This window comes from Channa argus, chromosome 7, assembly GCF_033026475.1.
Source record: "Channa argus isolate prfri chromosome 7, Channa argus male v1.0, whole genome shotgun sequence".
Lineage (NCBI taxonomy): Eukaryota > Metazoa > Chordata > Actinopteri > Anabantiformes > Channidae > Channa > Channa argus.
Genome location: NC_090203.1, coordinates 20,599,965 through 20,613,949, shown reverse-complemented (window position 1 = coordinate 20,613,949; position 13,985 = coordinate 20,599,965).

The window sequence follows — 13,985 nt, the reverse complement described above, 5'->3', positions numbered from 1 at the left end:
CAAAACGAGAGTCATTAGGCTACATCATCAGGAAACTATGAATGTGTATTGTCCCGGTCCATCTGGTAGAGTTTGAAGCTTTCACTGGATGGTCGGCAGATCACCAAAGACCTCAGCATCCGCTCCCTGGAGACAACAAACTAGTGTACAAAACTTAAGAGCAATCCATGCCATAGTTGTTGATTTACAGTATTTGGATCAAAGGGCTACAGACTGACCAACATTACCATCCCCACAGCCGTTCTGCTATCATGGTTAGGAACAGCAGGAAGCTGACCTTCCAACTTTAAATTGGCCATATTCACTTAATTATTCATGGCCTTTACCAGACCATGAATGCCACACTGATAAAGGAATGGGTAAAATGCCACTGCCATCATTATTTAATTTCTATTACATCAGCACTTTTTTCTCCCATTTATTCTGCCAAAGCTCAGACAAGAAAATGGTAGCCTGGGGGTTTGTGCATGTTAACATGTGTGTAGTCGTGGTTTCCAGCACCTCCCGTGTGCTTTGGCCTTTAGCTTGAAGAGAAGAACTCAGCTCAACACAATCAGCTTTGTTTAGTCTTACAGCTGGGCAGCAGATAGGGGATAAACTGTGGAAGGAATCAGCGGCAGTGTTGAGCGTGAGGCCAAAAGCAGGCGCTGCAAAGCTGATTGTCTACTCTGCATTTCATTTGCCTCGAGTGTTGTGTTACCAGCGAGCATCGGACTGCTGAGAGATGATACAGGCTGGTGGGGAGAGCCAGCAGGATGTGGAGAGGGAGGATTCCAACAGGATGAGCACACACATGGGAATGCTCAGTCAGGCCTTGGCACAAATAGATGCATGTGTCACGAATATTTTTAATATTTTTAGCTTTTTTAGTGACATTAATGTTTAATGGATTTTTTTATTACAGTGGCTTGAGCATATTTTAAGTCATGAATTAATTGTTTTATTTTATTTGCATGCATTTAAAGTTACTGATGGATTTTATATTGCATGGTTTTGTGTTTTATTTTGATGCCTCATCTGCTTCACTTCCTGTCCTGTGTTAATGGCAACTCATCACCAACACCTGTGAGTAATTTGAAACTCGCCTGGCCAATAGCGTGACTGTGGAGATGGGCCCTCTGCCTGCTGCAGGAAGCAACTTCCATCACCACCTCCATATTGTTTGCATTCTAACTTCTGACTCTCATTTTCTCCCTTTTCCTTGTTTCTTCTGGACACTTTTGACTATTGCTTTATCACATTTTACCCATATTAAATGAGTTATTTCTAACTGTTTTCATTTTTATTTGAGCTAATTTAAATGTAAATAAATATCTCATTTTGACTTTACTATTTGTATTGCCCTTTGAATTAGCCATTATATGCCTCACTGCCCTCACATGTGCACATATGGAGTTTGAAACATTTCCTTTCAGCTGGTTTCAGCAGTATGCCTCTTTCGGGGTAAGATTCAATTTATTGATTGCTGTGGACAAATAGAGTCATTACAACAGTAAAGAGATGAGCTCCAGGACAAAAAGGCACTGCAAACCTAAAGAACACAAATTTAGATACAAGAAACAGCAATATATTTTCCAAAATATACACGATCAGGGTTTTATACTGTTTTAATATTGGATCATTAATACTGATAAATCTACTAATGCATATAACAAAAGTAACAATTTAAAGTAAACACGCCTTAAGTACATGTGAATAATTACTTTTCACCACTGTCGCATACAATGGAACTCATTGACATGACATCAAAAGAAGCGGTGTTGGTAGAACTTAATACCTTTTGCACAAAACGCAACTCATTTGTTTTTTCAAATGAAAAAAGCAAAAAGATAAAAGCAGACTATTTAAACAACTATTAAAATATTAAAAGACTTTAATGAAAAAAAAAATTCAGTTAGATTCCAGGTAAAACCCTTGCTAAAAAAGTTTTGAAATTAAAAGTATAAGTTCCTGAAAGACAAAAAGCAGCTTTGACTTGCATCTTTTGTAGCCTGAGCAGCGGAGACTCTATGGATCTGAGAGATCGACCAACTCATGGATTTATACCACCTAAGCAGTGATATGGGCAACTCCAAAAAGCCATTTATGGACAAACACAGGAATGTGGAAGCCAGCGCTGAGACCTCAGTCCAGAAGTGATTGGAGTTGTTTCCATTGTTCCAAATAAAACTGAGGTAGTATGTTTTTATACAAATACAGACTTTTGGAGAGAGCTATGAAAGTAAAAGAGTCATAGTGAGCTTTTTACTAGAGACACAGACGACTATCTTTTCGTGTCCAAGGATCCTTAAAATGACATCAATTTACTAACAATCTCTCATAAATACAGCCTGAATACAGCCTGAAGATGGCAGCATTGGACCTCACAATGGAACTTGCAGCCTGAACTCGCCAAGCATTTCACTTATTGCTCTGTCAGCATTGAGAGTCTGATGTTCTGAGAATGGTTTGTGTGAAATCCCTGGATTACAGCACTGAGCTCTGCAAATCACTGTGGTTCTGTAAAAATGTTCATGGTTAACAAAAAAAAAAAAAAAAAAAAAAAAACATCACGTGAAAGACTCATGCAAGCCACTCTACCCTCTCTTGTCAATGTATTCACCCTCTGCATTCTATTGGCATGCCCATGAGTACATTTATAAATGCAGGCACACAAGTTCCTCTGGAGGTTTCCTCTCAGAACTGTTCCTTTCCCAGTGTGGTATTTTGCAACATCTGGCTCCATCTGTGTATTGATCTTGGCTAAGGTCAGGAGGGAAGGGGTGTAGTAGTGGGGGGAGTTGTAAGCGTGAGTTAAGTGCACAGGTCTCTTTTTTTAAGGACCTCTTGTTTGTCCCGGTGAGCATTTACCGTCAAGTGGTGCTCTAACATTCGAGGAGAACAAGCATATGTCCCAGGGGAGATCGACCAGCCAGAAACTGAATAATTTATCCAGGCCTGTGCCTCATCATACCGCACGGGTACAGTACAAGAGGTTATAAAACACTACTTTACCTCCTAATACCTCCTGATTTGTTTTTCTTCTGACCTCTGTCCTCCAGTCTATCTGACCCTTTGACCCCCTATCTGACCATTTCTCCTTCACTTCCTCAGTTTCATCCGCCTCTTTTACTTTGTCATTTCACTTTTTTTTCTACCTTTCTGCCTCAGCACCAAAAGTGTTATGCAACTGATATACAATATACAGTAGATGATGATGCCCTGGATCTGATGTCTTAACACAATAATACCTCCACCCTGCTAACCTCCCACCCCCACCTCCCTCGATGGTCCGCCGTGGAGGGGGCTCTTTGCGGGAAACTCTAGTATACAATTGTATCTGCTCACATCTCAAGTTTCCCAGTGGCACAGCACACTGATGCAAGGCAATGCATTCTCATCATCCTAACCTTCAAATTTGTTTTCCCCTTCCTCCTCCTCACCACCACCATCTCACTCTTACATCTTTCTAGAACTTTTTCCTCCTCCACCTACCTCTCATATGTCTCTTTCCCATATTCATCAACTTCTTCTGGAAAAGTGACCGTGAGGAATTGAATGAATGCATGTTCAGTTAATTATCTGATCGTAAAGACAGACATTAACTCTGTCGTCCAGAGATGTATCTACATGGGTATCTGTTCTACTAAGCATTTTGGAATTTAGCTTTGATAAAACTTTCCACCTTTGCTAATTGATCTAATACCCTCTCTTTCATTTAAAAATGGATGTGTGGGTGGGTGTGCTCACAGGAACAGTTATTATTTATAATCATATTTTAGAGACTACTAAGTAAACACCTCACACAAGTGCCATGCTAAATGCCCGCACACTCAACATAAGGAAAACACTGTATAAACTACCTTATTGATCTCTGTGTGAGGAACATATGTACGTTGCCTGATCTGAGGTGAGGTGACAGTCTTTATGGGGTGTTGTTCAGAACACAGGAGTCTGGTGTTACATGTATTCAGGATCTGAGCTGTTAGTCCACGTGGGGTACGTGTGGTCTGGAAAGGCTACAGAGATATGTTGGAATGGGAATGTAAATAAACGTTCACCACCCAAGGTTGGTGGTGGGTGCTGGGGTAACTTACGGTTCAGTGTATGACCAAGGACATTTTGGCCACTGCGCCTGTCAAAATCAATTTTTGATACTGGTTAAAAAGCTGGTACAAACAAAATTCTAGTTTATTTAATTAACAGCAAGGTAAAGTGTGTATAGTAAGCTAAGAGTCTCATTCACCTTGACTGTTCATAAGTACAACTACAAACACTAACTCTTCAAAAGTAACTTTGCATATTAATGCAATAATGAGAACTGGTCACATTTTTAAGAACCTCATTATGTGCTTTCATAAGACCAATGCCTGGCCACTTGGCCACCGCACCTTGCTTCATGTTTCAGGCCCACTTAGAAAAGTTCATACCAATTCTGTAATAAATGTAATTCAGTCAAGAAATGACTTCCCCTACAGAAAGACTACAGTTGTTTACACATTGGGTTATACAGCAGAAATGACATTAAGCTATTTACTCATCAGAGGAAAAATCAGTTAGCTGGACTGATCTCAGGTGAGTTACCTGATTTAAAAGTTGGCTTTCATATTTGTGAATCTGCTACATTTCCCCTTTAATCGAATATAGTGACTCAATTGCTAATGCTAATTTTGTTACCACTGCCTTTGTTGTAGAGATCCAGAGCTTGTTAAACTCCTGATTTATGGGCAGCAAGTTAGCCTGCAGAGTGCTCCGAATAAACAGAAATTCAGTCAAACATTTTTTTATGCACACATCTTTGAAAGGTATGACAGAGTGATCAGTTTAACCAGATGTATTTATTTCCTGTGCTGTTAGTTTTGGAAGCAACCCCAGACGGCTAAATTGTGCATTCGAGGTCATTCAGATTCACATTTGACAGAAATAATGCCTATTTGAAGCAGTTTGACAAGCTCTCTCTGTCTGTCAAGAACAAATTGAAATGTCTCAATATAAAAGCTTTTTGTATATGAACTGAAAAAATTGGACTTTCCTACTTTTTGCTTTTAATACCATGGAAATTATTTCTCTTTTATTAGTACATAAAAACGGTGTGTTGATAAGTATAAAAACTTAACAGCTCCAGTGCACAGATTATCAGTTGTGACACTTGAAGGCAGAACTGCAGGCCACATGTAGATCAACGTACAGCCAATCGTAGCGCGCCAATGACATTACTTAATTAATTCAGGGATGATCAATGACACGACTCTGCTCTACAATAACCACACAATTCTGCCCTGCATACAGACTTATCAGTATTCTCCCTCCCATGCAGGAGCACATGAATTCTTTGAGGCCTGCACATTTTGTCAATTTTTCTTTGTTCTAAGTGCTTTATAATTGCACATGTAAACATTGTGATAATGTGATATGATGCAAATATGATAGATAATAATAGTATCATATAAATTCTAAATCAAAAGACTTAACATCACCGCACCTGACCATTTCTTTTAATATCTGGCTGTAACCTCAAAATGTTATTATTTGTGTATATTATTATTTGTTCAATCTTGAAATTTCAACATTATTTTCAACATGATTTTCTCCTTTCCTAATGTGTCCCTAATACTTTATTGCTTTTTTTTTCACTTCACTGAAATTTTGTCCAGAAAAGACTGCGGCATCAAGATGCACCACCATGGCAAATTAAATAACATTAACGTCATGGACCAGTTTCACCAGACCAGACAAAAATGACATCAACCCACTCATGCACCTCTAGGTCTGACAAAACAGTCGACCCCTAACATTTCAATTAACAGATCATTACAGGAACTGTAACGACACAACGATTGAATGTCCATCCCCTACTCTAATTTTGCTGAAAACAATGATTACAGATGTTGTTCGATAATTTAAAAAAGCACTTTGGGTGGAGCATAGACACCTTGATTCCATTATACATTAATCATCTGTTGTTCAATGAGAACTTCAATCACAAAAATCTGCACAGTAAGTCTCCTGTCTCTCCTGCGGACAAAAAAGTTTTTTTCTTTTATCACTGTTCTGCTAAGGAATGGCTGTAGATGATGTAATGAAGTCTTTGAGAGTCAACAATGCACTGGGCCCAATATGGATTAAAAGTCCACATTCAGTGGCTCAACATAGTGCTGATACATTACATCACCCGTTGTGTGCTGTTATCCATTTCTTGCAGCGTAACTGAAGCAGCCACAGATGATGTCATCTAAACACAGGACTTCCATTCAGAAGTTGTTTTGTTGCTGCCGTACACGACGGGGCAGACCAGCCCCATCACCATAACTCTAATAAATGGACTGGATATGGTGAGCTGAGAGCATACTTGGCCTTCTCTGAGAAGATTGGCAGGTGATTGATATTCACAGAAGGCTAACCCCCCCCCTCTACATCTCTGTCCCCCAATGCCCCCAGACAGGCATGTCTGAGTCTAAATTATAGACTACAAGACTTGGAACCTGTTAGGAACAACGGATGAGTCATCTTGGACAGACAGTGATGAAGGTGACCACCCTTAACCCATTCGCTCATGAGATTAATGACCTATCTGCCTGTTTATTGACAAAAACAAAATGAATCCTCTTAGATTATACCAAGGGTCCCTCTTCCTTTTGGTCTTTATCCCTGCGTAATGTTGCTCACTGTCCCCGTCTCTCTGATGTGGTGGCCAAGGTTAGAGAGGTGCAATGAGAAAGGGTGGGGAATCAGAGAGAGAGAGAGGGGGGTCTAAACAAATCTCTGTCCTGCCAGGATGTCCTCCTGCCAAGGTTTGGCTAGGACTGGAATGAATAGTGAGGAAGGCGGGGCTGCAGGGTGGGGAGGGTGGTGCTGAGGTGGGGTGGGGAGGGGGGTATGACGTGATCCCCTTTATCCTGGCCAATAAAACAGAGTGGCCAGTGAGATCCGGATCCGTACGTGCCGTCAAATTCAATAAGGTACTGCTTTAATGTTTTCTTTTAATCAACCAAATTGCATTACACACTGCCTCCTCCGTGAGGCTCCACGGTGTAGGGGAAGGGAGGACAGGAGAGTCTGAGTTGCAGGGATGGCGCTGGGGGGGGAGGGGTGCTGGAAGCACCGAGAGGGCATTTCCAATATCTAGAGAAATTGTGGACAGAACCTTATGTCCTTATGTCCATTCAGGTCTGCTAAAAGTTGTTCCTCAGATGGCTGTCCTTCTGTGAGAGAGAGCAGGGGCCACTGTGAATTCAGGGTCAAACCGAGGACAGACAAGGTGCACAGACATACTACGTCATTCGGGTAATGAATGCCAGCTCAACTTTGAGACCATCGGCCACTTTAAAGGCAGAGCACTGTTCCTCCTGGATGATGGTGTCTTCTATCTTGAGCGATGCCCTCAGCAGTGCTTCCCTCCCCTCCTCCTCCTCTTCTTCCTCCTCACCTTCCTCTAACAACTTCCTCCTCATCATTCCTTCACTGACCTCACTCCTCCTCCGTCCTAACCATGACTCACCCTTTAGTGAAGGTACATCAGGAATGCTCCTCTAAACAGTTCATCATCAAAACCCGCTGTCCACTAGAGTTACTGGGGTTTTAATTCTGATTGGAGTTTCAAAGTTGGCTGTGTCATTCCACCTTGGACCAGGCACTGCTGTTGTGGCCCGAAGGATTACAGCCTGCTGCCGCTGTCGGCCGTTCATCCGTGGACAGATGAAACTTCACAGGGAACAGTAATCCACCGAAGAAGGGTGGCTTTGCTGCTCAGCTGCCTGAGCCACAACTTTAAAGCCAGCTGACATTTAACATAATGATCAGTCAGAGTGGCCGAACGTTTACACATGGGAAAGGTTTCCCGGACACAATTAGACCACAGTCCTTGCATGGGCTAAAAATGAATCACAATACACAATACCATAGTGTAGTCCCTCTATCCAGCTAATGGTAAACTGTGAGTGGAGTGACTGGAAGAAAAGCCTCAGTCTCAGCTGTGATATTACGGTGGTTTATCCACAAAGATGACCACAGTTACAATCTACTGTACAGTGTATAGTCTAGGAAACAGGCTGCATTTTGCTTTTAGCAATCCATCCTGGTATGAGTCATTTACGGTATGCTATTAGACAGAGGGGTTACCCAAGTTTTCCAATGCTAGAACAACACAGTGATTGTTAGAGTACATTTTCTCACTCAGTCTTATCAACATTAAAAGGTCACTTTAGTATTTTTACATTTGTTTTATGCGGAACATCTGCCATTCAAACAGTTACACTAAAATATTTGTGCGTTAATATGGTCATTATACCCCAAACACTTGTAACTTTGGTAAAATACTGATAACTGGCCCTGATGCATGCTTAATGTCATGGTAGCCAATGCTTAAGCTCTGACACATAAGTAACACACATAGTGTCTGTACTAAGCTTTAGTGCACTCACATGACAAATGTGGGATTGTAAAAATTAGAAAAATTCATGTGAATATACATATCATTGGACGACTCAAGATGCCTTTTTGACTTTACAGTTTTGTGTGGGTTAACCCACTAATATGTAAATAATTTTAGAATGAATATAAGTAGTAGAAAGTAGTTTGTTTCTGTACATGGGCAGTGAGTATAAAGTAGATGTAAAGATGTATGTGAATGTAGAGGAAACAAATATGTACATAAGTATATTTTAACTAAGATGAGCGCTAACAATTGTGATCCTAAGCTAAATCTTTCACCGTGATGTCATGTGATCAGTGAAACCAGCAGATCTGCTTGTCAGTGTGGTGCTCTACACTGAAAAGAGCAGAGCAATGCAAACTGAAACAACACCAGAAACAACAACAACATACTGCATGGTTCATGTTGAACTCAGCCCCTTGGTCCCTGATGGGTGGATGACTTCAGCTGCAAAGTCACTTTGACTCAGTAAATCAGGAATCAGGTAACGGGATCAGGCTTCATTAGGTGACTTCAGATGCACAAATGGACATTGATTTTCCAATAAGGGCCCTGAAGCTGTCAGCCAACCAGGCTATGGTGATATCTTCTCTCACGGGGCTGGCCTTCTCTCAATGATGGCCTGACTGGCACCCGACCACAGGCCACCACATCGGCATTCACTTCGTCGCCCCCAGCCGCCCTCCCTGCCCAAAGACTCCACACTGGTGTTAATAAGTATTATCCTAAAGTGCTGTTAAAGCTATAAAGTAAAAAATGTGGGTCAGCATAGACATGGGTATGCTGAACATGATACTTTCCGAGAGATGTTAAAAGCTCTGTGTGTGTGTGTGTTCCTGGTATTTACATGTGCACGTGCAGTTGTCTCTTCCTTCTGAAAGGCCACTCAGTTACTAATTTTACAAAACTGTCCAAAGTTTTGGGGTGAAGGAGGTTACAATCATGCTTTCCTGTCAGGTCATCCACATTTATAGTCTGGTTCTTTGTTGGCCCTCACTGACCCAACCCTAAAGGGGCCCTACACCCATAATAGTTTCCATCCATCAGGCCTCCCTCTGGCCTTCTTCTAGCCTCGGCGATGAGTGCCTCTAAAAGCCCTGCCATCACTTGGTTGCCCTTCTCCTGAACCCCACAGCCAGCAGGGTATCATTCAGGGAGGGAGTTGTGGGAGAGCTAGCCTATACTTGACCTACTGTATGACCCTCCAGAATGCAAATGGTCGCCGTAAGACAGCACTGATGCAGGGAGGACAGCAGGAATGAAAGGGAGATCAGGATGAAAAAGAGAACCATACAGTCATAAAGCAATGACGATTGAGAAAGGAACTTATTGTGAAATGATCATAAGTCATCTACTTGTGAATTGCCTTTAAAGAATTTACATGATTTCTTCACCCAGAAAGGCCTGAGTTACAAAACTATCACAGTATCTGATTGAAGCAATTTTTTTTTTATTTTTTTTTTGCAAAAAGATCCCATGCTTGTACAGAATTCAGTAGAAGCGTCTTTTGCTGCACATTTAACTCAAAAGGAGACATTGCCCTGCTTGAATGTTGCAGGACAAAAAGCTTTTAATAATCAGTCATAAAAAAGTCCAGCTGGTTGGGCTCATTTTTGTCAAATTATCCACGTTTTAACAAAGAATAAAGATTTTTCTAATTAAATTTCCAACAGTTCATAGCGTGAAATGAAATATCCAGGGGATTATAAATCTTTCCCTCTGACAGGCTTATCCAGGTAAGCAGCTCTTAATTTAGGAAACGAGCATCACCCGTATCAACAGTTGGTTGCTAATAAAACCTCCAGTTTGAATTGGATATCATGGCTGTAAAAGAATCACCTGCAAGTTTTTGGAACTACTTCACCCTCACACATCAATCAAGCCACATTTTAGTGCTTGCGCTGCCACGATTTAAATTTTTCTTTCAGCTTTATTGGAATTTAATTTGCCAAGATAAAGTTAAATCCATTAATCTTGTTCTCCCCACGCTTTCCTCCTAATAAACTCACTGAAATAGACATAAACGTCTCTTTGCTTCCAAACCTCTTTTAACGTGAATGAATGTGTAGGTATTTGATGACACAATTTTGTGCTTTATTCAGATGTCTTTTGTCAGAATTGAATGCTGGATGGAACTACTGATGTAGACATGTGAAATGCATACACAAACCACAGTGGTAATCCCTTTCACAGCCCTCACTGTAAGCCCCAAACTGTTAGGGTTGATGCAGCTTTCTGTGTGCGCTCGTAGAAATACTAATGAATAACTCTACCAGTATCAGCAAGAGACCTTATATTTTATAATCATCCCAAACTCCTAGTACGCTACATAAAACCCAGTTATATCTGGCTTATTTGCATACATAAAAGAAAAAATAAATAATCTTTTCAAATGTTTTTAGCAGGCTGCGGTGAGTTGACTTCATGTACGTAGCCGAGGCGTCTTTCCTCAGTCGCTTTCCTTTGCATCTTGCACGTAGAGACCCCGTCCTCATCTGTCACTGTCAATTACTCATGGCTCCCCTCCATCTACATACCGCCACTATTCCCTGTCACTGCCACAAACACACAAACCCACTCTTTTATAACTGGTCTCGATTCTGTGCTGCTATCCCAGAATGGCCTGGGACCAGCTGAAGAGTGTCTGCCAAACAAGTTGCAAGTGGAAGTGCAGCATCTAAGTTTGCTGGATCACACTGTCACTTTTTGCCTCGCCTTTGTCTTATTATCTGCACATTGCTTCAACAAATTTTCCTCAAACTGTCTAGATTCTTGCAGCAATTTAAGCATTTCTCTCATTCCCTCTTCTTTTCTTCTCCATCTTTTTGGCGAGAGGCGCGACTATGTTGGTCAGATCATCTCAGAGTTTCAGGGCCAAAGCTGACACAGCCAATTGGAGGAGTCAACCATGATCTGACAAATAAAAGGAACAGCGGATTACAGCGAGGAGGACGTCTGGGGTTCGAGGAGCAGTGAGAATCGCACAGGGCGTGCCATTGTTTCTCAACCACCGATCGTTTTTGGCAGCTTCTGGGCCTTTTCTTTCCTAAACCAAAGAACCGTCTTGCTCTGGCAAAACCCTCATAAAAGAGACATAGAGAGGCTGCATTGAAAAAAGGAGCATTTGTGTGGCTTGAGGGCTGTTGGCGTGTTGTACTGAACTGAAATACATAAACCCTCTTCTGGGGTGAAAGGGTGATGAAGAGGGGAAGAGAACTCTGATGTGTACTGGGGATGCTTTTTGTGAAAATGATGAGTCACTTGTGCTTTTCTGCAAATGTGCTAGAGAGAGAGATAGAGAGAGAGATAATGTGTAACATGATATGAAGATGATGGATGGGTTGGTTGGTTGACGTTTTGGCTTGTTTTATATCGAGTAATGGAGTAATATTGGGAGCTCTGGAAGTCCGAAGTAGCACTTGTTTCCATTGGCATTGCATTCAAAAAAAGGGCCAGACAGGATTGAGAAACTGATACCAAATGACAGCACATTTTCCACTGTGCCTCTACTTTGTTTCTTTGTGTCTCTCTGTGTGTGTGTTGTGCTAAAGTGGTCAGTGGTTTTGAGCTCCTTCATTTCACCTTTCTTGTCTTATACTATTTTCTTTGTTTTTGTTGCTTCTAGCTCCATTCACCAGTAGCTCCTTTCAGACAGTAAATGTCAGACTGTGAATGTTATAGGACTTTAACATGGTGGTCTTATTCCTGAGGAACGTTCTAAATTACACTAGCATAAAAATATTACGAGTTTTTTGCAATAACAGAGTGCTATACATTTAATCACATATCAAAGGCTCCTGTGACCTGGACCCAACTTGTGCCTATCATGAATTTTAAAGTCTTTAGAGTAATTTGACAATGTTTAGACAAAATTCTGAAGAGTCTTCCAGGCTTCTGGTGTCCAAAACAGTACGGTATAGGAGTATGGGAACTTTAGCATTGATGCACAGTGGGCCACACAGTTGCTATAAAACCAAGGAATACATTTTATGACTGTCACAAACCTTGCACATTGATTCTGTTTAAGATCAGAATTTGATTAATTTGTTCAGTGTGTGGTGAGTTGAGAGAAGAACCTGGAGGTTGCTTAATGTCCATGCTCTGTGGATCCAGTATCAAGTTCTCATAAGATGTACTGTAATATGTAATATCAGCCACAACTTTACTACCACCAGCTGGTTCGTTATGCAAAAACATGATTTATATATTTTTAATTATGCGATAATAAATGCTGATGTATCAATACGGGTTAACCACCAGTCAGAACATAAAGTGGTTAAAATAATCTCTACCTTTACAAACAGTGATGTTTGACTTTGATTTTTTTTCTTATTCGAGTACTTTAACTTTTGTACATTAACTTGAGTAAAAGGTTTAAAGTGGTACTTCTAGTGAAGAATATTTTTAGGCTAATACTTTTACTTCTGTAGTGACTTTGTGTACTTCTACCACTTCTGCAAATAGTGCATTACATTTTGCTGCGAATGGCCCAGAGTGGCTATGCTGACCCACGTTATCTATGACATTATTAAGACCACCGGTTTTAAGGTTGTGGCTGATTAGTGCACATCTATATTACAAGATTACAGATTACAAGTTGGATCTTTAATTATGAAGCTACAGGTGGCAATCAGTTACCTTAAGAAACAGCAACCCTGACTCAGTCCAATTATAACAACTTAGATATACTATTTCAACTCAACAAAATGCATATCTGCAGTACTTCCTGTATGAAGTATTTGCCTTACATTTTAAGCATCATGTTTGCCTCTGACAGTGATTAACACAAATGATAGATGGTTGAGCCTGTTTTGTTGCATCTCTGCAGTGCAAATGATTTTGTAATTTTTCAACAAACCATTTCATTATTGAAACAAAAAGAGTCAGAGGTACAGGGCAGCGTTACACTTCTTTTAATATTGTTAACTTTATGTCTGTTCCCTGGCAAGGGTTCTCAATCCTGGTTTGAAGGATTGAGATGCTAGTATTCCCATGGGAAAGTACAACGTGTTGTTTGCGCATGTTTAAAAGAAAAGAGTTGCAGAAAGATTACAGAGGACAAACACAAATGTTTCTGACAGCACTGGACAATGTCAGATCGATTCACATGACTGTCTACTTTGAAATAGATCTGCTCTTTTGTTATTACTTTACTAGTGCTTGTATGTCGAAGCACGGCTTCAAACACCATTAACAAACACAGCACAAATCTTATTTACACAGCCAGGTGCACTGAGGGCATGGCAGGACAAATAAAAAATACACTGGCAATCCAGACCTGAGAGGTTTTGACAGTGTCCAAGTTGGAAAGTTTTACATATTCCCACCTCTGCTTCAGCTCAATAAAGTTCATCATAAAAGGCTATTTATTTTAGGGTTTCAATGCTCGGTTTCCATTTCTATCACTTGTGGGAACAGTTCAAGCTCGAAAAATGAAACACATACTGCTTTTGCCTGATCCTCAAATGTAAATTGTCTAAATTATGTTGTTGTGGGGAATTTTAATAGACCTTTAGAGGAAAGTCAAATGTAGCAATATTAGCTATGTAGAGAGTACAGGGTGGCTTAAGACTCT